This window comes from Pelophylax lessonae (genome assembly GCF_965119305.1).
Source record: "Pelophylax lessonae genome assembly, chromosome: 10".
Classification (NCBI taxonomy): Eukaryota; Metazoa; Chordata; class Amphibia; order Anura; family Ranidae; genus Pelophylax; species Pelophylax lessonae.
In genome coordinates, this window is record NC_138777.1 from 32,002,895 (window position 1) to 32,029,524 (window position 26,630).

General features: G+C 44.3%; 1 protein-coding gene across 1 annotated transcript in view; it reads right to left on the reverse strand.

The window, feature by feature from the left end:
- LRRC4C (leucine rich repeat containing 4C) overlaps window positions 1-26,630 on the reverse strand; it is a 1,031,944-nt gene that overhangs the window by 857,838 nt on the left and 147,476 nt on the right. The window contains exon 2 of the mRNA XM_082269627.1: window positions 18,656-18,741. The gene's annotated coding sequence lies outside the window, so the exon portion shown is untranslated. The remainder of the gene's footprint in view (window positions 1-18,655; window positions 18,742-26,630) is intronic.

A 26,630-nucleotide genomic window follows, 5' to 3' on the forward strand; every position in this document is an offset into this window, starting at 1 on the left:
AGCACCTTTGGCACCAATTACAGCCTTAAGTCATTGTGAGTATGATGCTACAAGCTTGGCACACCTATTTGTGGGCAGTTTCTCGCATTCTTCTTTGCAGGACCTCTCAAGCTCCATCAGGTTGGATGGAGAGCATCGGCGCAAAGCCATTTTCAGATCTCTCTAGAGATGTTCAATCAGGTTCAAGTCTGGCCTCTGGCTGGGCCTCTCAAGAACATTCACAAAGCTGTCCCACAGCCACTTCTTTGTTATCTTGGCTGTGTGCTTAGGGTCATCGTCCTGTTGGAAGATGAACCTTCCTCCCAGTCTGAGTTCCATAGCGCTCTGGAGCAGGTTTTCATCAAGGATGTTTCTGTACATTGCTGCATTTATATTTCCCTTGATCCTGACTAGTCTCCCTGTTCCTGCTTCTAAAAAATATCCCTACAGTATGATGCTGCCACCACCATGCTTCACTATAGGGATGGCATTGGCCAGGTGATGAGTGGTGCCTAGTTTCCTTCAGACATGACGCTTGCCATTCAGGCCAAAGAGTTCAATCTTTGTTTCAACAAAACAGAGAATTTTATTTCTTATGGTCTAAGAGTCCTTCAGGTGCCTTTTGGCAAACTCCAGGTGGATTGTCATGTGCCTTTTACGGAGGAGCGGCTTCCGTCTGTATAGGCCTGATTGGTGGAGTGCTGCTGAGATGGTTGTTCTTCTGGAAGGTTCTGCTCTCTGCAAAGAGAAACGCTGCACCTTCAGCTCCCATACCGGACTATCTTGCTGCCATCACATGGTAACACTGTTCCAAGCAATATGGCGTGGTTGTTATTGTGAGTAGGGTTTCTCCCCATTTGGGTTCTACTTTTTGAGTTGCCATACCCTATCAGCCTTTACTCTGCATGTTGACCAAACAACATCATATATCATAAATATTTTTTTTCAGATATGCTCCTATATATTTACTACTGATGAGTGGGCTATGTCGACCCACGAAACGCGTCAAGTTCAAAAACAAGATGTATCTATATGCATACTGATACTGTTATCTTATCCATCACGCTATGTATTGATGTCTATGTTGGATATCGGTTCATGCTGTACTATCCTTGTATGTTGGTTTTACCTAATACTACCCTTGTATGTTGGTTTTACCTAATAAATCAGAGATACTGAGTTTGAGTGACTATTGTGTCCACCTCAATTTAAAACCACTTCAGCCCCCCGGAGGATTTGGCTGCTGAAAAAAACCAGGCCCTATTTTGCAATTTGCGTGGCGCTCGCCCCCTACAGGCTCTTTGGCAAGCCACGTAGTACTATGTCACTTTGCCTGTAAGCTGCTGCGTGCCGCAGTAAAGGTACAGGAGGCGGTCGGCAAGTGGTTAAAGTCCCACCGGGCAATTGCTTTCCTGTTTTGTAAGCTAAGGGAAAATCCCCTTGCAAAGTGAACAGCGTATCCATCTTTAGTACCTCAACCTCCATGGATAAGACTGCCCTTTGTCTAAGGCTCTATGTAAGCAAATATCTCCAAAAACTGCCCATTATTTGAACAATCACCCCAGACGTCATAATTATTTGTATCCAACTGATTGAGGAATAAGATGTTACAAAGTGGATGGGTCTCTTGGTCATTACCTGTTGTCAATGTTCTTTGATCCAATGAAATCCGATCGCCGTCGTCGCAAAAAAAAAAAAAAAACACAATATGGCATGACTACAAAACGCCATAAAGCTCTCTTTTTCTCTTTTTTTCTAGCTGAGACAGTGGCGCCTGACAAAGGGACATTGCTACACGCACGTATGATAATGGAACGTAACAACCTTGATTTTTCACTTCTACTTTACGAAACTTACATCAAAGCAAGCCGGATAATTGTGACAATTCCCCTTTGTGGCAACACAAATCAAAGCAACAAGAGTAGCAGACAAAACACTTGAGGGAATAGCACTCTCTGCGCCGCAGCGCACTAATGCTGCTTACAACACGCCCCGTGGATCTCCGCGTCTTATCTGCGCCCATGCCTTTGCTGCCATACAAATCAATCCATCTCATGACAGAAGAGATGGAAGATAACCGGAGATTTTAATAGAATGCGGACCCGACCTTGGATACGAGTGATTGCATGGTTAACCCATGCCGCGCCAGGTGGAACTCATGAGATCGAGCCTTTGTGCTAGAACAGGAAACCTATGTTCACACAAGGAAGATGGAGCGTGAGTCAGAGATGGCTTCAATGGAGGGATAGGAGAATGAAGAGCAAGCGAAACAAAGATTTTACACTACTGGTGTTTTATATGTGCTGCAGGCCACGCCCACTATTTATTTTTCTCATCTTTTTTGGAAAAATATAGCGAATCACAGGTTGGTTATCATTGCATCAGCATACACTATATTACCAAAAGTATTGGGACACCTGCCTTTACAAACACATGAACTTTAATGGCATCCCAGTCTTAGTCCGTAGGGTTCAATATTGAGTTTGCAAACAGAGAAAGACAGGGCGCCTGGAAGACTGACTTTGACAAAGCGCAGAGCGTGAAACATGTTGTCATGGTCCGTTATCAGTTTTTGCAGATGACACAAAATTGGCCAGGGCAATAACTGCACAGCATAAAGCAGATATCCTACAGAATGACCTGGACAAAATTACGGAGTGGGCAACGACATGGCAAATGAGGTTTAACGTGGAGAAGTGTAAGGTTTTGCACTTGGGGACTAAAAACATAAAAACACAATACACGTTAGGAGGGGAACCCTTGGGGGAATCAAAAATGGAGAAAGATCTGGGAGTCTTGGTTGATGATAGATTAGGCAACAGCATGCAATGTCAAGCGGCAGCTTCCAAAGCCAACAGGATATTAGCATGCATAAAGAAAGGGATGTATTCCAGAGATAAGACTATAATCCTTCCACTTTATAAAACTCTGGTCCGACCGCATCTGGAGTATTCTGTCCAGTTCTGGTCGCCAGTCCTCAGGAGGGATGTGTTGGAGCTGGAGAGAGTCCAGAGAAGGGCAACTAAACTGATTAGGGGATTGGAGGACCTTAACTATGAAGAGCGGCTGCAATCGCTCGATTTATTTTCCCTGGAGAAGAGACGTCTGAGAGGGGACATGATAGCAATTTATAAATATCTTAATGGGGATCTCAGCTTAGAAAAAAAGCTGTTCATTCGAAGGGATTGCATGAGGACTCGAGGACATACAATGCGATTAGAGGAGAAGCGTTTTAACCTCAGGCAACGAGGAGGGTTCTTTACTGTTAGGGCTACAAGATTGTGGAATTGTCTACCACAAGAGGTGGTTTGATGGTTTGATCATACTAACAAGGGTAGTATGGTGACTTTCAAAAGACTCTTAGACTTACATCTCAAGGATCAGAACATTCAGGGCTATGTGAGATGATTACGGCCACACACACCTACACAGGTTGAACTGGATGGACTATTGTCTTTATTCAACCTCGCCTACTATGTAACTATGGTGACGGGACTGTTGGCTCTACCGCTGTAGGAGTCGTGGGCCTCCTGTTTCTGCTTTCTGTTCTGCGCAGTGGAGTGACGTCACTTTCCGCACCGCATCTGCACCATCCTGCTGTCTAGCGCAAGGGCTTTCTCCCTTCAGGGGTTCTCACATCCAGTGGCCCAGCGCAAGAGATCCTTGCCCTAGATGTTGGTACCGACTGTCCCCTTGGGCTTTTTGTTGATCCATCCATCCATCATCCAGGTGACAGCGTGGATGCCAGCTTGCTGTGTCGTCTGGCTGGAGACACAGCCTAGCAGTGTAAGGAAAGTGGGGGAAATTACACGGGTTTAGCCCAACATCTAATCAGCTGAAGTTATATTGTAGTGTTTTTATTCAATAAACCATGCAACTTTGGAACGTTCCCCTTGGAAGTGGAGCCTGATTTATTACAGTTGTTGCTTTATACAGCCAAAACCAGAAGCGCTCTCCCTTTTTCTCCAAGTTCTCAATATTGAGTTAGCCCACCCTTTGCAGCTATAACAGCTTCAACTCTTCTGGGAAGGATCTCCACAAGGTTTAGGAGTGTGTCAATGGGAATATTTGACCATTCTTCCAGAAGCGCATTTGTGAAGTCAGGCACTAATGTTGGACGAGAAGGCCTGGCTCGCAGCCTCCGCTCTAATTCATCCCAAAGGTGTTGAGGTCAGGACTCTGTGCAGGCCAGTTAAGTTCCTCCACCCCAAACTTGTTCATCCACTGGTCCTTGTTTTGTGCACTGGTGCGCAGTCATGTTGGAACAGGAAGAGGCCATCCCCAAACTGTTCCCACAAAGTTGGGAGCATGAAATTGTCCAAAATGTCTTGCTTTGTGCACTAAATGTCCGTGGGGGGGCTTTATAACCACTTTGAAGTGATTGTAAATGCTTGATTTATTTTTTATTATAATAGCAAATATGTTATAGTTACCTTCTCTGTGCGATAGTTTTGCACAGAACAGCCCCGATTCACCTCTTCTGGTGTCCCTAGCTGGCGCTCCTGGCCATCCCCCATCCCCCAGCCGCTTGCTATGAGGGCACTGGTGCTTGCTCGCTCCTGAGCCATGCTCTGTGTGTGTCCATTGACACACAGAGTGTGACTCGGCCTTGCCCCCCCTGTTCCCTCCTCAATGGCCCGTGATTGATAGCAGAAGGAGCCAATGGCTCCACTGCTGTGTCTGAGCCAATGAGGAGGAAGAGAGTGTAGAGAACTGCTTCTCTAGGGCACATTGCTGGATCAAGATCAGGCTCAAATAAATATAAAGGGCGGGGGGAGCTGCATGCAGAAGTTTTTTTTTTACCTAGAGAATGCAGTAAGGGAAAAAAAAAAAACTTCTGCCTTTAGAACCACTTTAAAAGTGAAGCATGGCCAAAGTATTTATGGTCGTTCTTCTCACATGATTACACTTTCTTTTTTTAGCCTGTGAATCAGAGTCAATTTAGAGCAGACTATTTGCTTGCTGTCAGCTGATGTGGCAGAGCCAACCCAGGCTCTGGAAGGATCATGAAAATATTGTTGAAATCCAGCCCGCAGCATGATTGACACCTGGCTCCACCTACATGGCTGAGTACTGGAGCCAGATGTGTCCACCTCCTCCCCATATGGGCGCTCCAGTGAGCAGTTAAGGAGCAAAGTGGAGAGCGATGACTGGCAGTCACTGCTCTCTGCTCTGTGAGAGTGATCAGTGGTCATGTGATTGTTTAGTTCTTGGTCTTAGAGCCAGCATGGGACAGTTACAGGTGACTATAGATGTTTACCCTATTGAGCATCTGTGGGGCATCCTCAAATGGAAGGTGGAGGAGCGCAAGGTCTCTAACATCCACCAGCTCTGTGATGTCATCATGGAGGAGTGGAAGAGGACTCCATTGGCAACCTGTGAAGCTCTGGTGAACTCCATGCCCAAGAGGGTTAAGGCAGTGCTGGAAAATAATGGTGGCCACACAAAATATTGACACATTGGGCCCAATTTGGACATTTTAACTTAGGGGTGTACTCACTTTTGTTGCCAGCGGTTTAGACATAAATGGCTGTGTATTAAAAAAGAATAGCGTGCAAATGCAAAAGAAATACTACCAAATCTGAAGAGAGTCCATAAATAAAAATGGGGGGTTTGGTCCCACCATATGGCCATATCGTGCTCAAATGGCTGTGTGTTGAGTTATTTTGAGGGGACAGCAAATTTACACTGTTATACAAGCTGTACACTCACTACTTTACATTGTAGCAAAGTGCCATTTCTTCAGTGTTGTCACATGAAAAGATATAATAAAATATTTACAAAAATGTGAGGGGTGTACTCACTTTTTTTAGATACTGTATGTGTGTATACAGTGCCAGGACAAGGTCATCCAGTGCCCAGGGCAAGGATGCCAAACTGCATCCCTCCCTTCCTTTAGGGTTAGAGGCAAGGCGCCCCCCCCCCCCCCCATGCCTGTAATAAACCATTGTGCCCAGGGCAACCGTTCCTCCTGACCACCCCTTGTCCCGGCCCTGTGTGTGTGTGTATATATATATATATTCACATAATACAATATATCATTATGTAATATAATCTAAAATAAAAAGAAGACATTTTAGTTCGGGACATAATGAAAACTGGGAAATCACAAAGGTGCTGCAAATTCTTTTTACAATATACTCAACTCCGGGAGGAACATCATATATAAAATTACATCAGGAGATGAAATAGCTTTCAGATATAATTAATTGAAATTCGACATTCAGAATGACATCTGCAAGCATAGCCAATCAACATATTATACAGACAAAAAAAAAAAAAACACAAAGATTTCCAGACTCTGCTATTAGCTTAATGCCTGAGATTACCCTGACAGCTTTGATTGACACAACATGTTATATTGGATGTCAATTTTCTGCAATTTCCCCTAAATATTGCTACATGAAAGACTCAAACAGTCCATTAAATGTGTATGTTTCAGGTGGAATTCATTGCTCAGAATGCCTAATTTTGCAATTATCTACATTAAAAGTCTTCAGTTACTCAAAGTCTTTTCAAACTCTACGTCAAGTTAAAATAAAGTTTGCTACATAGGCAAAATCTTTTTTTTTGTATCACTTGCAGACATAAGTGAATTAAATAATTAACATTTGAGTCCTAAAAGGAACTGTTCCGATGTTAAAAATTATCTTTTCTTATTTGTTGTCTTTTGGTCTGCTAAATTAGAACTGAAGGCAATTATTTTTCTTATTTATTGGATAGATTTACCGCTTCTGGACCGCCTGCCGCAGTTATACTCTGGCAGGGCGGCCCTCCTGCGCGAGCCGACGTAGGTATATGTATGTCGCGCGCCTGCAGCTAGGGGGCGAGCGCGCCGCCTGCAGCACACTCCGGCCCCCACTCATCAGCAGGGACTTTGATGCACGGGGCAGGTGGCTCTGATTGCCGTCTGACACCCGCGATCGCTCCCCGCTGAGAAAGAAGAACGGTCAGCTGTTGTAAATACAGCCAACCGTCCTTCTCCCTGGAATGATCACAGATCCTTCTATATAGGATCACAGGTCTCTGTGATCATTTCACAAGCCCCACCACCATACAGTTAGAATCACTCCCCTAGGCTCACATTTAACCCATTGATCACCCATGGGGTTAACCCCTTCCCTGCCAGTGTCATTATTACAGTAACAGTGCATATTTTTAGCACTGATTACTGTAGTAATGTCACTGGTACCCCCAAAAGTGTCAAAAATGTCAGTTAGGGGTCCGATCTGTCCGCCGCAATGTCGCAGTCCCGCAAAAAAATTGCCGATTGCCGCCATTACTTGTAAAAAAAAAAAAATGACATAAATATATCCCGTAGTTACTGTAGTAAACGCGATAACTTTTGTGCAAACAAATCAAAATGCGCTTTTTGCAATTTTTTTTTACCAAAAATATGTAGCAGAAAACAAATTGGCCTAAAATTTTAAACATTTTTGATTTTTGAATTATTTTTTTTTTTGGGAATGTTATGTACCAGAATGTGAAAAATATATATATTTCTTTCAGAATTGTCGCTATTTTTTTTGTTTATAGTGCAAAAAATAAAAATCGCACAGGTGATCAAATACCACCAAAAGAAAGCTCTATTTGTGGGGAAAAAAGGACATAATTTTTTTTTTGGGTACAGCGTCACACGACCGTGCAATTGTCCGTTAAAATGATGCAGTGTGGAATTGCAAAAAATGGCCTGGTCATTAACCACTTCCCACCCGCCCTATAGGCGATTGACAGTGGGAAAGTGGTTGCATTATCCTGACCGGACGTCATATGATGGTGGCAGGATAATGCGCTCTGCGCGCCCCTCGACGTACTGACGTAGGCTCTTTACCATTTGACCAGCTGTGTCCAATCACGGCTGGTCACATAGTACACAGGAAGAGCCGTTGATCGGCTTTCCTCAGTATGTGCCTCACAGGCATGAGTAAAGGAGAGCCGATCTGCGGCTCTCCTGACAGGGGGGGTCTGCACTGGTTATCAGATCATTGATTACCAGTGCAGTCTCTCGGGGGGGTGCCACTAGAACCACCAGGGATACCCACCCATGACCCCAGGGATGCCCACTATGACCACCAGGGAAGGCAATCAGGGTTTAGGGAGCCCATCAGTGTCCTCCCCATCAGTGCTGCCCGTCAGTGTCCTCCCCATCAGTGCTGCCCACCAGTGTCCATCATTGCCATCTATCAGTGCTGCCCACCAGTGCCCATTATTGCCCACCAGTGTCGCCTATCAGTGCCCATTAGTGCCCATCAGTGTAGATCAGTGCCGCCCGTCAGTGCCCATCAGTGCCCACCAGTGCCGCCTATCAGTGCCCATCAATGCCGCCTATCAGTGCCCCACAGTGCCACCTATCAGTGCCCACCAATGCTGCATATCAGTGCTACCTATCAGTGCCCATCAGTGCCGCTTATCAGTGCCACCCCATCAGTGCCACCTATCAGTGCCACCCCATCAGTGCCTCATCAGTGCCTGTCAGTGCAGCCTCATCAGTGCTCATCAGTGCAGGAAAAAACGTATCTATTTACAAAATTGTATAACAAACAAAAATACTTTTTTTTTTCAAATTTTTCGGTCTTTTTTTTATTTCTTTAGCGAAAACGAAAAAACCTTGCAATGATTAAAAATACCACCAAAAGAAAGCTCTATTTGTGGGGGGAAAATTACATAAATATGGTGTAGGTACAGTGTTGCATGATCGCGCAATTGTCATTCAAAATGCAACAGCGCTAAAAGCTGAAATTGGCCTGGGCAGGAAGGGGGTGAAAGTGCCCGGTATTGAAGTGGTTAAGGGGGCAAATCCTTCCGGTTCAGAAGTGGTTAAACATTTTCTATTTTCTATTGTGAATAAAATTCGGGTTTATGTGATTTGCAAATCATTGCATTCTGTTTAATGTAGATTTTACACGGCGTCCCAACTTTTTTTTTGGGAATTGGGGTTGTAGATCATTGCAGAGTTTCACAAAATAGGGATTTTCAGATAAGGAGGGCGATCAATACATTACATCAGGGAGGAGTATTTGGCATAATTATTAATTCCAACTATAGCTCTTCTCGTATTTTCCCGGTTTGGTTTCCGATGCGCCTTTTCATGTTCTCCCCGGTTGGGCGGTTCACATGAAAAGACGGCTCCTCCGCTGTCCGTTGGCGAAGTGTAAAATCCTTTTAAAAACCAACAGCCTCGCAGGCGTGGACAGGAGGGAGCCTTCCTTTCCGATGGCTGCTGCTCCGCAACCGTGTGTAACATATCAAAAAGAGACGGCCAAAAAACAGAGGAAGAAGGGTCGGCTAAGGTGAGGATGAAGGATTGGAAGCCGATGACGGAGCGAAGTGCGCATCGCAGACTGCAAAACAAAGAGGGAAGACATGGACGCTTCTACCTTAGTATGCATGAGCTAAATGTGTAGAAGATCATGAAGCAATATTACAACTAATACAATCTTAGAGTTCATGAAACAAACAACCTGTTGTAGAAAACAAAAAAAAAAAAAACTGGTAGGGTTAGATTAAACTGGTGTTACCCTCTGAAGGGCGATCTGCATTGCATTGTTTTTCAGAGGACATTTGACAGGCAGTGAAGAGGCATTATGTTGCCCCTGAAAACCCACACTGCTGCTTTGCAAACTCATGCATGATACAAGAGAGGTCAGAGACTGCAGAAAGGATACAAGAGATAGTCAGAGACTGCAGAGATGGTACAAGAGATGGTCAGAGACTGCGAAGTTGATACAAGAGATGGTCAGAGATTGCAGACATGGTACAAGAGATGGTTAGAGACTGCAGACATGATACAAGAGATGGTCAGAGACTGTGGAAATGGTACAAGAGATGGTCAGAGACTGCGGAGTTGATACAAGAGATGGTCAGAGACTGCACACAGGATACAAGAGATGGTCAGAGACTGCACACAAGATACAAGGGATGGTCAGTGACTACAGACATAACACAGAAGATGGTTAGAGACTGAGGACATGATACAAGAGATGGCCAGAGACTGTAGACATGATACGAGAACTAATCAGAGACTGCAGACATGATACTAGAGATGGTCAGAGACTGCAGACACGATACAAGAGATGATCAGAGACTGCAGACATGATACAAGAGATGGTCAGAGACTGTGGAAATGGTACAAGAGATGGACAGAGACTGCGGAGTTGATGCAAGAGATGGTCAGAGACTGCACACAAGATACAAGAGATGGTCAGAGACTTCACACAAGATACAAGGGATGGTCATTGACTACAGACATGGTACAGAAGATGGTCAGAGACTACAGATATGATACAATAACTAATCAGAGTCTGCAGATATGATACAAGAGATGGTCAGAGACTGCAGACATGATACAAAAGATAATCAGAAACTGCAGACATGATGCACGAGATGATCAGAGACTGCAGACATGATACAAGAGATGGTCAGAGACTGCAGACATGATACAAGAGATGGTCAGAGACTGCAGACACAATACAAGAAATGGTCAGAGACTGCAGACACGATACAAGAGATGGTCAGAGACTGTAGATATGATACAAGAGATGGTCAGAGACTGCAGACATGATACAAGAGATGATCAGAGACTGCAGACATGATACAAAAGATAATCAGAAACTGCAGACATGATGCACGAGATGATCAGAGACTGCAGACATGATACAAGAGATGGTCAGAGACTGCAGACATGATACAAGAGATGGTCAGAGACTGCAGACATGATACAAGAAATGGTCAGAGACTGCAGACACGATACAAGAGATGGTCAGAGACTGTAGATATGATACAAGAGATGGTCAGAGACTGCAGACATGATACAAGAGATGATCAGAGACTGCAGACATGATACAAGAGATGGTCAGAGACTGCAGACATGATACAAGAGATGGTCAGAGACTGCAGACATGATACAAGAGATAGTCAGAGTCTGAGGACAGCAGCGTCCACATTAAAAGTCAAAGTCGCATTCAGGTATGGAACATTTGAACATAAAAACGCTCAAAAGGGCCTAAACGTGCAGTATGTCAGGCGCGTTTATGCGCGTCCGCGTGTTAATACATACTAATGGCCAGAATAAATGAACATGCTGGCCAGTGGCCAATAGAATGCATTACCATCAGTTGCGCGGACGCGTGTTAACGCACATGCAGAAACTCGGCTTTTTACTACAATTTTGTTGCTGCTAAACTGCTGGTTGTCATAGAGAATTCAGTGTGCATATGGCCCAATGCAGGTAAAGGATCGGCGCTGTTTTAATACATACAAAATAAAGTCACTCCGCCACCATTACCTTAAAAGTTGTCCCCGCAGAGGCTCCGGGGCCCCGATGGCTGTTAGCAGGGCCGCCGTTTGAATATTCAAGCAGCCCCCGGTCTGCTCTGCGTTGTCACAAATGTTTATTGGGCTCTGACGCTTCCTTCTCTTCACAAATCTCATCCAAATGTTCATGTTAGAAGAGGAGGATCTGATAAACTCCGAAGGATTGTAAGGCAGCCGAATCTGCAAGATTGCACCGCCTGGGGGGAAATCTTATTCAAGAGAGACCGCATCTCTACATCAAATAAAATCTTCACACCGACAAAGGTGAATTGTATAGTTCTGCGTGTTTACCAGCCCGCGAGTGCTTCTTTTATCTGACACACATAAAAAAAAAATAAAGGAATAAAAAAAAAAAAAAAAAGACGACGCCGGGCTGAAGATCCTCTCTGCAGCAAAGCAGAGGCTCTGCGCACGGAGAAAGTGCGCTGGAAGTTTTGTTGCTAATAGCAACCGCTACGTCTACAGGACGGGTATAAAAATGAAACAAAGGCGCTCTCTGATTGCTATGGGCATTATTATATTTATACATAACTGAACAGTGCAAGGATTATTATGGGGAATTTACTAAGACTGGAGGAGCTGTGCATGGCAACCCATCCGCTAGATACATTTTCAAAGCTTAACCACTTCAGCTCCGGAATGTTTTACCCCCTAAGATTAAATTAAATTAAATTTATTTAATTTTTTTACTTGGTGAACAGCAGCTGCATCATACTTTTATATTGATATTTGGCATTATATTCACTTAGCGCGGGTTTTAAATCACTAGTTTTAACCCCTTAACTGGTCCCAGACCGCCCGCCGCCTTTTGCGGCAGTGCGGCACTCCTACGCGAAATGACGTAGACCTACATCGGTCGCACGCCTGCAGCTAGGGGGCGAGCGCGCGCCGCCGCCGGCGTGCTCCCGCCCCCACTCGGCAGCGGGGACTCCGATGAATGGGGCAGACCGCTCCGATTGCCACCTGACATGTCTAGCTGCACTCATTCAAAGTCCCACATTCCTCTCTTTTTTGCGGATGATATACGGACATAATGTATGTCTATGGGCATTGCGGATGTTAGCAGATGACACCGCTGACATTCGATTTAGCATCAGTTCCGTTTTTTAAACGGAAGAAAAAATAGGGTTCCGTTCCAAAAAGCGGAACAGAACTGAAAGGACGCAAATCGGATGTCAGCGGATGGTCATCCGCTGACATCCGCAATCTCATTGACATGCATTATGTCCGTATATCATCCGCAAATGGATGGGGTGATATACGGACATTCGGAATGCCCGTGTGAAAGAGGCCTTAGTCAGCTCATACTTTGTTTATGATATACCTTATGGCACTGCACTATTTGTTTTTATAGGCAATTAAATACCACCAAAAGAAAGCTTTATCTGTCCCAAAAAAAAAGATAAAAATGGCATATGGGTACAGTGTTGCATGACCGTGCAATTGTCATTCAAAGTATGACAGCGCTGAAAGCTGAAAATGGGCCTCGACAGGAAGGGGGTGAAAGTGCCCAATATTGAAGTAGTTAAATAGCGTTTTCAGTTTGCGGTGCTTAGATACAATTGAGTTCTGCTTTAACCACTTGCCGACCGCCGCACAACTATTTACTGCGGCAGTCAGCCCCTCACAGGCAAAGCGACGTAGACCTACGTCGCTAGCCTGTGAGGCTCTAGGGAGCGAGCGCGCGCCGTCGGAGGCACGCTCCCGCGCGGTCACAGACCTCCCCGCGTGTGTGCCCGGCGGACACGATGTCCGCCGGGCACTCGCGATCTTCCGTTACACCGGAAGAAAGGCAGGGGGCTAATGTAAACAAAGCCGCCTGTCATTCTTTCCTGTGTAAGAATGGAGATCATACGGTTCTATTATGTAGGACCGTTGATCTCTGTTCTTACACTAGTAGCCACAGCCAATCACAGTTAGAAACACGTCCCTAGGACACACTTAACCCCTCCCTCTCCAATACAGTTAACTCCTTCACTGCCAGTGTCATTTTTACAGTAACAGTGCATATGTATAGCACAAAACAAATCGCAGATCGCCGCCATTACTCGTTTAAAAAAAAACAACAAAAATGACAAAAATCTTTCCCTTTGTTAGTATAACTTTTGCGCAAACCAATCAAAATGTTTTTTGCGATTTTTTTTTACCAAACATATGTAGCATAAAACAAATTGGCTGAAAATGTAAAAAAATTTAGAATTTTACATTTTTTTTTGGGAATTTCATATGAAAAAATGTGAAAAATATTGTTATTTTTGCAAAATTGACGCTCTTTTTTTGTTTATAGCGCATGATCAAAAAATCGCACAGATGATCAAATACCACCAAAAGAAAGCTCTGTTTGTGGTAAAAAAAGGATGTCAAATATGTTTAGGTACAGCGTCGCACGACCGCGCAATTGTCTGTTAAAATCACGCAGTGCCGAATCGCAAAATAGGCCCTGGTCAGGAAGGGGGTAAAATCTTCTGGGGCTTAAGTGGTTAAGACAAAGGTATTCCTTAAAGAATCCTATCCGGCGTTATCTGTGTTAATCCAATTAATTAATTTTCCTGCTGATGTGCATCCTCCCTCACTATATAGCTATTACCAAGTCATCGTAAGCATAAATATAATATTTCCAATTCCCATACCATGATGGAGGGATAATGATATACATTGAGGAACTATATATTCCACCATCCGTGTCCGTGTCTGAGAGATAATTAGACCATAATTAGTCTTTTGTTTAGCAACTTATATCTCATATCACGTTTATAATGTATCTTTTTATTGCATAATTTGCTAGCTTCTGTTCTCTACTCTGCACTGGAAACATGACGCAGATTGTTTGCTATCCTAAGTGTAGCACCCTCCTAGGTAGGTGCTAGGAAAAAGAATAGTTTGCTCTGCCTGCTTCACAGGGGAGCCTGATCTGTAGTTAGACCTGTTGCATGTGTCCATGTGTGATTCATCTGGTCTGAGGGAGTGTCCCCACTGTATCCAATAGGGGAACATGTTGGACAGTGGAGGAAACCCAGCCAGTGACACACAGATTTTATGACTATCCCAGTGGGTTGGCACAAGATTGGTTCATCCTGGGATATGTTATAAAAGCCACAGGGTGTCTTTTGGTGGGAAACCAGGTCCCAGGAGGAGGGTGACTGCTTTCTCTCCTTCTGTTGCTGAGGAAGGTGGTCACAGCTGGTCTGCTTTATGGACCAGAAGTGTGGTGCTGAGCCAGGAGGTCCAGTGGATGCTGACAAGGGAGTTGGAGGCAGAGCGACCCAGGGAAAAACAGTGTCCATGAGTACCGGGGAGCTTGCCAGGGGTCTGCCCAGGAAAGGGACCACTCCAGTAGAGTATCAGTGGTCAGGAGGTCAGCGCACACAGTCACTGAGAAAGGGGGTGCCAAGTTAGACCCTGAAGAGGAACCTAAACAAGAGTACTTATCTTCACTTCAGTGACAAGATGAAGCAGCGGCCTTGCCGCATTCTACAGTCAGTTGTCCTCAGGAATTGTGCATAGTTCAAGTTTGAGTATCTCACTCATTCCCTTCTCCTATCCAAGTTCCAATAAAAACACAAAAAATCTCAAATCCCCTGGACTGTTCATTGTCTGAGCCGAGAACTTTTAATGCCGTGTATCTGCTACCAGTTGCTAATGGTAACCCAGGGAAACCCAAGAAGTGTAATTCTCAGCAGCTCCCTAGGGGGCAGTGCTACATAAGCAAACACTCCCTAAATATAGAGTACGGAATGCTAGCGTGACATTCCACCAAAACACCTTTTTTATTTGTGTTCTATAAAGGGAACCTTATCCAACAAAGGTTAGAGCCTCTCTGCTGTCTGGGTACCCATTGTGAATACTTACGTGAATGCATTCTTCTTTCCTGTAGGTGGCACTGTGCCGATGATACAGGGGAAGGGGAGTCTGTTTAAGCCATTATGAACCGCTGCCAAAAAAAAAAAAAAAACCTCTTCCCTGTAGGAAAATTGCATTAAAGAGGAAGTAAACCCTCCTCTACAACTTGTACCTATAGGTAAAGCCTATGATAAGGCTTACCTATAGGTACTGTAAATATCTCCTAAACATGTACCGTTTAGGAGATATTTACCTTACATGCAGCCAGTGACGTCACTGGCGCATGCGCTCTTAAGGGACGGCCGCTCGTGCCGTTCCTTCAGAGTCCCGTGCCGTGACTGTCGGCTCTCCCGCGCGTGCGCGGGAGTGACGTCACCGCGGCTCCGGCCAATCAGATGGCCGGATGCCGCGATCCCGGAAGACGGGCGACTGAACATGTCGCCTGTCATAGAGGTGAGTGAGCGGCACGGCGGGGGCTCGTTCTAAGGTAAGTATTGCATAATGAGCTAGTATGCGATGCATACTAGCTCATTATGTCTTTCTCTTGCAGGGTGTAAAAAAAGAAAACGAGTTTACAACCTCTTTAAATACTTACCTTAGAAAGAAGCCCTCCACACTGGCACAGTGCTCTGAAGGTGATGTCACTGGTTGCATCCAGTGTGAATATCTCCTAACCGGTGCCCGTTTAGGAGATATTCATTTTACCTATAGGTAAGCCTTATTATAAGCTGATCTGTAGGTAAAAATCTCTAAGCGGACTTTACTACCGCTTTAATGGAAATGCAAATGCCCCCTTGGGGACTCCTTAGATCCTCTGTGGGAAGGTAGATATCTGATTTGATGGTGAATTCTCACGAAAGTTCAAGCAGCCATCTTAACAAGATGCACAGTCATTCACTAAGACATGCACATGCTCATAATGGTTCTCAAATGACAACTAGAGGTTTCCTAAATTGCGCACATGCTCATAATACTTCTCGAGTGACAACGAGACGGGCCCCAACTTGAGCGCGTGCCCGCACATTAGCGTGAGCATGCTTGAATACTTGACGCTCACTTGCCTATTTAAAGTGGCTCCAGAGGCCAGAGGATTGCTGAGTGATCGTCAGCTTCTACCGTCTGTGATCTGATCCTGTGTTTGTTCCTGTGTATATCCAGCCTGTTTGACTTGCTTGTTCCTGATACCTTGTTGCTGACCCAGCTTGTGACCTGACCCTGCCTTTTGCCTACCGTCCTGGTGCCTTCTCTGCTAGACTGATACCGACTCTGGCCTAGCCCTGACTCTGCTCTGCATCCAATTCTCTACCTCTGCTGCGTGGCCACTACCAACTTCTGCCTGCCCAACCACCTGAGAGCCTGTATCCACCTACTCACCAGCCTGCCTGCTGTCCTGCACCTGCTGTCGTGTATCAGCATCTGCCAGTCCACCAGTCTGCCTGCTGCCCTGCACTTGCTGCTGTGTACCCACACCTACCAGTCCACCAGTCTGCCTGCTGTCCTGCTGTCCTGCACCTGCTGCCCTGTACCCACACCTGCCAGCCCAACAGTTCTCCTGCTGTCCTGCATTGCTGCGCTGTACCCGCACCTGCCAGCCCACCAGTCTGCCTGCTGTCCTGCACCTGCTGCTGTGTACCTGCACCTGCCAGTCCACCAGTCTGCCTGCTGCCCTGCACTTGCTGCTGTGTACCTGCACCTGCCAGTCCATCAGTCTGCCTGCTGTCCTGCACTTGCTGCCGTGTACCCATACCTACCAGTCTACCAGTCTGCCTGCTGTCCTGCACTTTCTGCCGTGTACCCGCACCTGCCAGTCCACCAGTCTGCCTGCTGTCCTTCACTTTCTGCCGTGTACCCGCACCTGCCAGTCCACCAGTCTGCCTGCTGTCCTTCACTTTCTGCTGTGTACCCGCACCTGTCAGTCCACCAGTCTGCCTGCTGCTTGATACCTGCTGCAAAAACCTTCCATCCAGGGTCTTCAACCAGGCACCTGTGCCACTCCATGCCCTGTAATATCCTGTCACTATCTTCAGGATACACAGAACAGGAGGTGTAAGGGAAAGCCCTCCCCTCAGTTTGGCCTCAACTAGGTATGTGACATCGCCATTGTTAAGGTTGGCCAAAGTCGAAAAACCTCAAAGTCGCTTGAAAGTTGCATTGAAGTTGCATCAAGTCTCAAACACTCATCCCATTCTACCACTAGAGTAAGGTAAAGAATCCCTGTGAATGCATTCTGTTGGTCTGGTAGGGCTCACATAGGATATCACATTGGCTGTATAATGGGACAAATGGGAGAGGGGGGAGGTCACTTGTTCTTCTATACCCTAAAGTACTCACTTCACCCTGGTGGACAAACACAGTATTGCAATTGGCAGATAGTTGTACGCAGCCAGGTCAGGCAGGCTATTAAAGTGGAACTAAACTCTCACAATCAACAATAATTATTTTTAATCCTTATGTTGCTAGCAATTGGAAATAGATAGGAAGCTATATTATATTTACTAATTTTTTACATTTCTTCAGTTGCTTCCTGGTTTCTGGCCTAGGCCAAAATGATATAATACACCCCAGAAGTCTGCATGGGCATTTTTTTTCTTTCATCTGGAGGAGGGGCTTTCTTAACTAAGCACACCCTCCTGTCTGCATGCTTAAGGGTAGATGGATTCCAGGAAGTAAATGCTACATGAATCATCTGCCCTTATTCAAGATGGCCGCAGCTTGAAATAGAAGGCTGTTGTTCAAAGTGATTTTCCCCACAAAATGAAGGATGGGGACAGATGGATGGGAGGGTGGATTTGTTTTGAATATAAAAAAGAATTAAATAGCGTTTTCAGTTTGTGGGGTTCAGATACAGTTTAGGTCCACTTTAAATAAACCTGTTACTTAGCCCTGGCTAGGAAAAGTACAGGCTCCCTTTAGGAGACATGCAATCATTTATTGGACTCTGTTGTTTGATATTTTCATGCACACTCAGAAGCTGGAATACAGCTTATATTTTCAGCATGAGATCAAGTATTTGGGTGGACATCCGACCTTAAGAAAGCCCCTCAAAGCCAAAAAAAAAGGGGGTAAATGTCAAGCGTTCACAAGTAAGCCTGCACAGCTTCAATAATTTAAGATAGAATATATATATATATATATATATATATATATATATATATATATATATATTTTTTTTTTTGCACAAGCTCAGTAGTGATTGGCTCTTTCCACTTCGATGCTGGAGAACTAATATTCCCAGCAAGTCCCATGGCTTCATAAAGCTGACAAGTCTAAATGAAAACACCTACTTCTGAAGTATAAATGTGATACAGACTACATTTTTATTCCACAACACGGTTAACCTTTTACGTTTAAAAAAATAAAAAATAAAAAAAAAAATAAAATGAAAAAAAGATAAGTTCCGAGGTAACAGATGTTACTTTTAGCTCTTGCTAAGCTCAATGAATTAATCTTTTCCTAATTAGCATGGATGGTAATTGTCTAAGGGCCCGAGACAATTATTTCTACAAAAAGTCATGCTTTGTACCTCTGCATTTAAATGAACAGCTTCAACCTGTTCGCGCTTTTTTCTTTGGCTAACGGAATCCCAGACACAATGTACTCTCCGAGGACCTGGAAAAAAGAGCAAAAAAAAAGGCGGGGCTTAGTCTGTGGTGAGAGGAGGCTGGATAAAAAAAATACAAAATCAAGTCAAATTAAGTCATGTCTTACTTTAGTGCAATTTAAGTTTAATATTATTTAAAATATAATTATAATACAACATATATTTTTATCATATAAATATAAACATATATTATAATTAGGGTCATGTCATACTTTACTACTTTTAAATTTTTATATATATATATACATATATATATATATATATATATATATATGCATGCATGTATATATGTATGCATGCATGTATATATGTGTGTATATATATATATATATATATATATATATATATATATATATATATGCATGTATATAGTGTATATATATATATATAAATATATATATATATATATATACATATACTGTATATATATATATATATATATATATATATATATATATATATATACAGTATCTCACAAAAGTATCCCTTATTATCCCTTTTTATGTGACAACACTGAAGAAATGACACTTTGCTACAATGTAAAGTAGTGAGTGTACAGCTTGTATAGCAGTGTAAATTTGCTGTCCCCTCAACATAACTCAACACACAGCCATTAATGTCTAAACCGCTGGCAACAGAAGTGAGTACACCCCTAAGTGACAATGTCCAAATTGGGCGCAATTAGCCATTTTCCCTCCCTGGTGTCATGTGACTAAACCGTGTTACAAGGTCTCAGGTGTGATGGGGAGCAGGTGTGTTAAATTTGGTGTTATCACTCTCATTCTTTCATACAAGTCCCTGGAAGTTCAACATGGCACCTCATGGCAGAGAACTCTCTGAGGATCTGAAAAAAAGAATTGTTTCTCTACATAAAGATGGCCTAGGATATAAGAAGATTGCCAAGACCCTAAAACTGAGCTGCAGCACAGTGGCCAAGACCATACAGCCGTTTAACAAGACAAGTTCCACTCGGAGCATGCCTCGCCATGGTCGACCAAAGAAGTTGAGTGCAGGTGCTCAGCATCATATCCAGAGGTTGTCTCTGGGAAATAGACGTATGAGTGCTGCCAGAATTGCTGCAGAGGTTGAAGGGGTGGGGGAGTCAGCCTGTCAGTGCTCAGACCATGCGCCGCACACTCCATCAAATTGGTCTGCATGGCTGTCGTCCCAGAAGGAAGCCTCTTTCAAAGATGATGCACAAGAAAGCCTGCAAACAGTTTGCTGAAGACAAGCAGACTAAGGACATGGATTACTGGAACCATGTTCTGTGGTCTGATGAGACCAAAATAAACTTATTTGGTTCAGATGGTGTCAAGCGTGTGTGGCGGCAACAAGGTGAGGAGTACAAAGACAAGTGTGTCTTGCCTACAGTCAAGTATGGTGGTGGGAGTGTCATGGTCTGGGGCTGCATGAGTGCTGCCGGCACTGGGGAGCTACAGATCATTGAGGGAACCATGAATGACAACATGTACTGTGACATAATGAAGCAGAGCATGATCCCCTCCCTTCGGAGACTGGGCCGCAGGGCAGTATTCCAACATGATAACGACCCCAAAAACACCTCCAAGATGACCACTGCCTTGCTAAAGAAGCCGAGGGTAAAGGTGATGGACTGGCCAAACATGTCTCCAGACCTAAACCCTATTGAGCATCTGTGGGACATCTTCAAACATGTGATACCTCACATTTGTGGTTTGAGCACCGTTTACATATGTGGGCACGACTTGGGTATGTGTTTGCTTCAAGCTCGGAGGGACAGGGCGCTTTCAATTTTTTTTTCTTATTTATTTTACCTTTTATTTTTTATTTTTACACTGTCCCTTCAAAAAAAAATGTTTTGATCACTTTTATTCCTATTACAAGGAATGTAAACATCCCTTGTAATAGATACTAGCAGGACAGGTCCTCTTTAATGTCAGATCTGGGGTCAAAAATACCTCACATCTCACATCTACACTTAAAAGCAAAAAATAAAAAAAAAAAAGATTTTTTTCTGCAGGAAAAAAAAAAGTAATTTTATTTCTGCAGGAAAAAAAATGGGCCCTTTAAGGCCCTTGGGAGGAAGCAACGTATGACGCTGGTCTCTGGTCCTCCAAAGTCATAGAGTGGAGTGGGGGGCCATCTTGCCCTCACTCGACAACCTGCCTAGGACTGGAACAGACTGGATTATTTTCTCCACTACCAATGACACCGGGGTGGGCACCTCTCACGCCACCCATAAAAGTGATCCCGCTGCTAATCCACCACTGGGATCACTTTTATGTGAAAGAGGACCGCTGGCCACGTATAAAAATACGGGGGTTATGGCAGCCATCTGCTGCCATAACCTTGGTATTTAACCTAAAAGTACCGATGTAAATACGTGGTGGGCGGTCTGGAAGTAGTTAAAGTGAAACAATATACATGTAAAATTCCTATAAATATAGTACTTGGGGGGTCCCCCTGGTCTGCCTGTACAGTGGCGCATCTGTACAATGTATAGAACCTGCTGCAGCAAAACTGACTTAAACATTTTACATTTACATTGCCGGCAATACAAAAATGTTAAAAAAAATAAAAATTGCGTGGGAATACCCCCCACCCCAATCCATACCAGGCCCTTTGGGTCTAGTAGGGATATTAAGGGGAACCCCATGCCAAAATGTAAAAAACAAATGGCGTGCCCCTCCACCAAAATCCATACCAGATTCTTATCCGAGCATGCAGCCTGGCAGGACAGGAAAGGTGGTGCAGCGGGCATTGTGATTGACGATGGATCTACATCAGGGGACATTGTTTTTTTGTTTTTTTAATAAATTGTCAAAAACTGCCACCTATTTTTACTTATTTTTGACACTTTGTTTTTGATGAATTGGTAGGAGTACAATGCACCCTATACTCATTCAAATGGGGGGGGGGGTAATTTTAAAGAGCCCAATCTCGGTCCAGCATTCTGTACAAGAGCAGAGGCCCTGTCTGCCCCCCACCCCAAAGCACCTTGTCCCCATGTTGATGGGGACGTGGGCCTCTTCTCGAAAAACCTGGGCAGACCCCCACAACCACTGCCCAGGGTTTTCGAGAAGAGGCCCGCGTCCCCATCAATATGGGGACAAGGTGCTTTGGGGTGGGGGCAGACAGGGCCTATGCTCTTGTACAGAATGCTGGACCGAGATTGGGCTCAGGTAAGCATGGGGGGGGGGGAGTTTGGCACGCAGAAGGTTATTCACTTGTGTGAATGAGCCCTAAGGATATGTCACCCACTGAGCTCAATGACCATTGTATGGTCTCTAGTTTCTTGGAGAATCCTATTATTTCTATCATCTGCTTGTAGAATGTTATCCCATGTACATCTTGGCATCATAAAAAGAAATTTTCTGTATCTTAGAAAGTCAGTTTTGCTGTAAAAGTGGAATATTCTTTAAGAAGTAGATCATCTCTGCTGGAGAAACACAGCATTCCACCTTGTTCTTTGTAATATGAACTCTGTACCAGTTGCGTGTCACATTGAGGTCCTTTTAAATAGGCCACGCTACCCTTAATTGTTTTCTCCTGAACATTGTGCATCTTCGTCCTGGACAAACTTTTGTTTGGCCCCCCTGGAGCTCTCACGCTGTGCGCCCCAGACGTCGGTCTTAACAAAGCAAATAGCCTCCTTTTTTATTCACTTTTTTTATTTGGGAAGGAAAGTCTTTAAACCTTGTACTGGCAGACGCCGAGGCTTTGAAGCCGATGCATTCGGAGGAAGTGAGGGAACAAAGGATGAAGGGAGAGGGTGCTGTGAATCGGTTGTCTCCTAACAGAAGGGAACTTACATGCCGCGCCACGTTTTCAGCGGGGGGCATTTGATCGACACTCAGTCGATTTGCCACATGGCTCGGTATACAGCCGGCTATTGTGTGAGGCGTCCTGCGTGAGCGGGCGCAGTCAGCCTGCATTGTGTGCACAGGGAACTGCTGAGCCAATGGGAAGTCAAAGAGCAGCCCACGAGAGAAGGGGAGAGGGGGGTGTCATGTGCGTTCGCCAACCAAATGCTTTTTCTGGATTCGTAAAGCATCCAAACGGCTCTGTCAATGGCAGCAGCCATACATCTCAAGAGAACCTGTCACTGGGGGACTTCCATAAGAATCTGAAATGACAGATTATTATAACTGGTGCATTATTATTATTATTATTACTATTATTATTATTATTTTTATTATTAGTGGTGCACCGAAATGAAAACTCCAATGTCAAAACCAAAAATTAAGGATGCACTTTGCTGAAACCAAAATTAAAGTTTTCAATATATATATATATATATATATATATATACAAATTATTTTATTATAGTCTACTTTTTAACCACTTCTGGACCAGGGCTTTTTCTGACACTTGTTGTTTGCAAGTTAAAATCTAAAAATTAAAATTATTATTTTTTTTTTTTTTTTGCTAGAAAATTGAACCCCAAACATTATTAATTTTTTTTAGCAGAGACCCTAGAGAATAAAATGGAGATTGTTGCAATATTTTTTATCACACCGTATTTGCGCAGCAGTCTCACAAACACAATTCTTTGGGAAAAAATACACATTTTTAAATAAAAAAATAAGAAAACAGTAAAGTTAGCCCAATTGCTTTCTATAATGTGAAAGATAATGTTACATCGAGTAAATAGATACCCAACATGTCATGCTTCAAAATTGCGCACACTCGTGGAATGGCGACAAACATTGGTACTTAAAAATCCCCATAGGTGACACTTTAAAAATGTCTACAGGCTACCAGTTTAGAGGTACAAAGGAGGTCTTGGGCTTAAATTTTTTCTCTTGCTCTAACAATCGCGGCAATACCTCACTTGTGTGGTTTGTACGCTGTGTACATATGTGGGTGTGACTTGTTTATGCTTTTGCTCCTGCGCATGAGCTAACGGGGATGGGGTATTTTATTTTTTATTTTTACACTGTCCTTTTTAAAAAGTTTTTTTTTTTTTTTTTTTCCAAAAAGATTTTTATTTAAAAAGTTTTTTTGATCACTTTTATTTCTATTACAAGGAATGTAAACATCCCTTGTAATAGAAATAAGCAGAACAGGACCTCTTTGATGTGAGATCTGGGGTCAAAAAGCCCTCACATCTCACATCTACACTAAAAGAAAAAAAAAAAGTCATTTTTTTCATGATGAAAAAAAATTGGCTCTTTAAATTCGTTGCTAGGAAGCGACGTATAATGTTGCTCCGGTCCTCCAAGGCCATAGAGTGTAGTGGGGGCCATCTTGCCCTCACTCGACTTCCTGCCTGAGAGGACAGCAGACCGGATCATTTTCTACGCTACTGATGGCTCCGGTAAGTGGGGAAAATGACCAGGAAGCGGTGGGAGGGAGGGGGGCACCTCTCCCGCCACCCATAAAAGTGATCCCGCTGTGAATCCGCCGCTGGGACTATTACAGCAAACTGCCCACCATTTAAAAAAACACCCGGGTTATGGCGGCTATCTGCTGTCATAGCCCCTGTATTTAATGTCAAAATACCGGGGTAAATACACCCTGGGCAGTCCGTAAGTGGTTAATTAAAACCATGAGTCTAAGTGAATATGAATTTTCATACTTGCCAACTGCTAACTGCATTTTTTTTTGCATATTTGCTCAGCCCCTTCCCATTGAAATCCATTGAAAATGTAGTAAGAACGCACACAAATGCACCTATGTTGTGTTTTTGACGCATTTTTTTGAGTCACGTGACCTATGCAAAACACACCATAAGAAAGGTAAAATTGCGGCAAGATGATAAAGTGGTAAAGTGGTAAAGTGTTTTTAGCAGTCAATATCGGCACCTTTTCTGCTTTCAGCACAACGCTGACTGAGAACTCTATTTTCCGACGATAATTTTCCACACCCGAAATTTCGGTGCTTCACTAAATATAACTGGGCATAATTTAGATTTTCCCATTTTATTTAGGTTTACTTATTTTGAGTCTGACTCTGTGTGAAAGGGAACAAAAGCAATTTAAAATTTGGTTCACATCTAAGCAGGTACTTCCAAGAGAGCTCGAAAATGTTACAAGTTTTCTTCTACGGTGTTCAGGCTCTAAGGTCAGCTAGGTCAACTATGTTGCAAATTGTTACAATGTATTAATGTTGCACGGTGTCCTTAGGTTGGCCTGTTGAGATGGTTCTTCCTGGGGAGGAAGGGTTAATGCTGCTGGATAGGTTTTCTGGTTTTTCAGGAAGGATACCGCCCCCTGCAGCTCATACAATATACTGGATATATAGGGGCTCATTAGTGCCATAGAGAGGTTAAGGTTGGTTAGGGGAAAGACTGCCAAAATGTAGCTGTTATGCAGTAAGCAGTGGGGGCTGGTGCTCCATCAGTTGGGGGGGTGGAAGGGCAGTCGGACCTGCACTCCCTATATCACCCTAGCCTACACCACCACATCTCTCCACCCCCACCCCCCTGCCCACCCGCCAGTTTACTTACCTTGTTCCTCCGGAATGACAGATGGCGGCGGGGGCGGCTTCCCCCTCAGGCTCCTTCATGTCTCTTTTCGCCGGCCGTCTCCTCCCCCCTTCTTGGCCAATAGCATGCCTTCCCAATCGAGAAACAGGTCTCAGGACCTGATTGGCCGGGAGGAGAATCAGCGTGCCAATAGTGATTATATTAATTCGGTATTGTCACACAACTGGGTGGGCTCAGGGTGCAGTGCTCTGCGCCCCAAGCCCACCCTTTTTTGAAGTCTATTAGAGCATCTGGCTCTAATCACGTGCTTAAAATAAAAAAAACGTATTGTAATCCATGCGTCCGGTGCCCTGTATGTAGATTAGGGGGCCGGATGCATGGATAGGAGTGGCAGCGCCCCTGCGCCCCCAATGGACGGGCCGCCACTGGCTGTCAGTCTGAACCACCCCTTGAGGTAGTCCAGTCAGGGTTTCCAGAGGGGACTGGAACCTATGGACTATTGGACTTATCTGGACATCGGCGCATGCGCTCTAAAGGAATGGCCACCCAGGCCATTCTTTCAGAGCCCTGTGCCATGAACGGTGGCTCCCGCACGCATTTGCGCAAGTGATGTCATTGCGCCTCTGGCCAATCAGATGGCCGGAGGACACGAACCAGGGAGCAGGACGGCTGAATATGTCGGCCTGTCGCTGAACGGGTGGCACTGCGGGGGCCTAAGGTAAGTATTTCATAATGAGTTAGTATGCAATGCATTCTAGCTCATTATGCCTTTGTCTTACAGGGTTTTTTTTTTTTCATTTTTTTTTTTTTGGTGGGTTTACTTCCTTTTTAACCGAACTCTATTATGAATTATTGCTACCTCTTGTAGATTGACTGCCTATTATGGACTCTTGCATTAAGAAGGACTTTTTCTGGATTTAGTCATCTGCCTAAGGTATGGCTGCCTTATGGGGCACTATTCTGGGGCAATAGAGAGCTGTGTATAGGAAAGTATGTGGAAGATGTCTTTGAAAACTGTTACTTGTTACCTGCAACTACTTTGGTAAAAGATGTTTATTTGTTTATATAAACTGCCTGGTCTGAAGTCTCTAAGCCCCGGTTCACACTAGGGCGGCCTGTGAGGCGACCTGGTCGCCTCACAGGTCGCCGCAGGTCGCCTCCCATAGGAAAGCTGCGGACCCGTTCTAATAGGAGCGACACAAGTCGCTCCGACCTAGAAAAAGGGTCCGGAGCTTCTTTGGGGCGACCAGGAGGCGACCGCCATAGACTTCAATGTTATGAAGTCCGTGGCGGCCGCTCCGAGGTCGCGGCGCGCTGCTCGCACCGCGATCTCGGAGGTCGCCCCTGAAAGTAGCGTCGCTCCTATGTGAACCGGCGCTGAAAGGGTACAGGTAAATTGTATCAAAAGAACAGGGAACTGAAGAAGTTAGAGAAGATACAGTACATGGGTCTAATGAGCAGAATGCTGTGCAGAGGAGAATATATTGC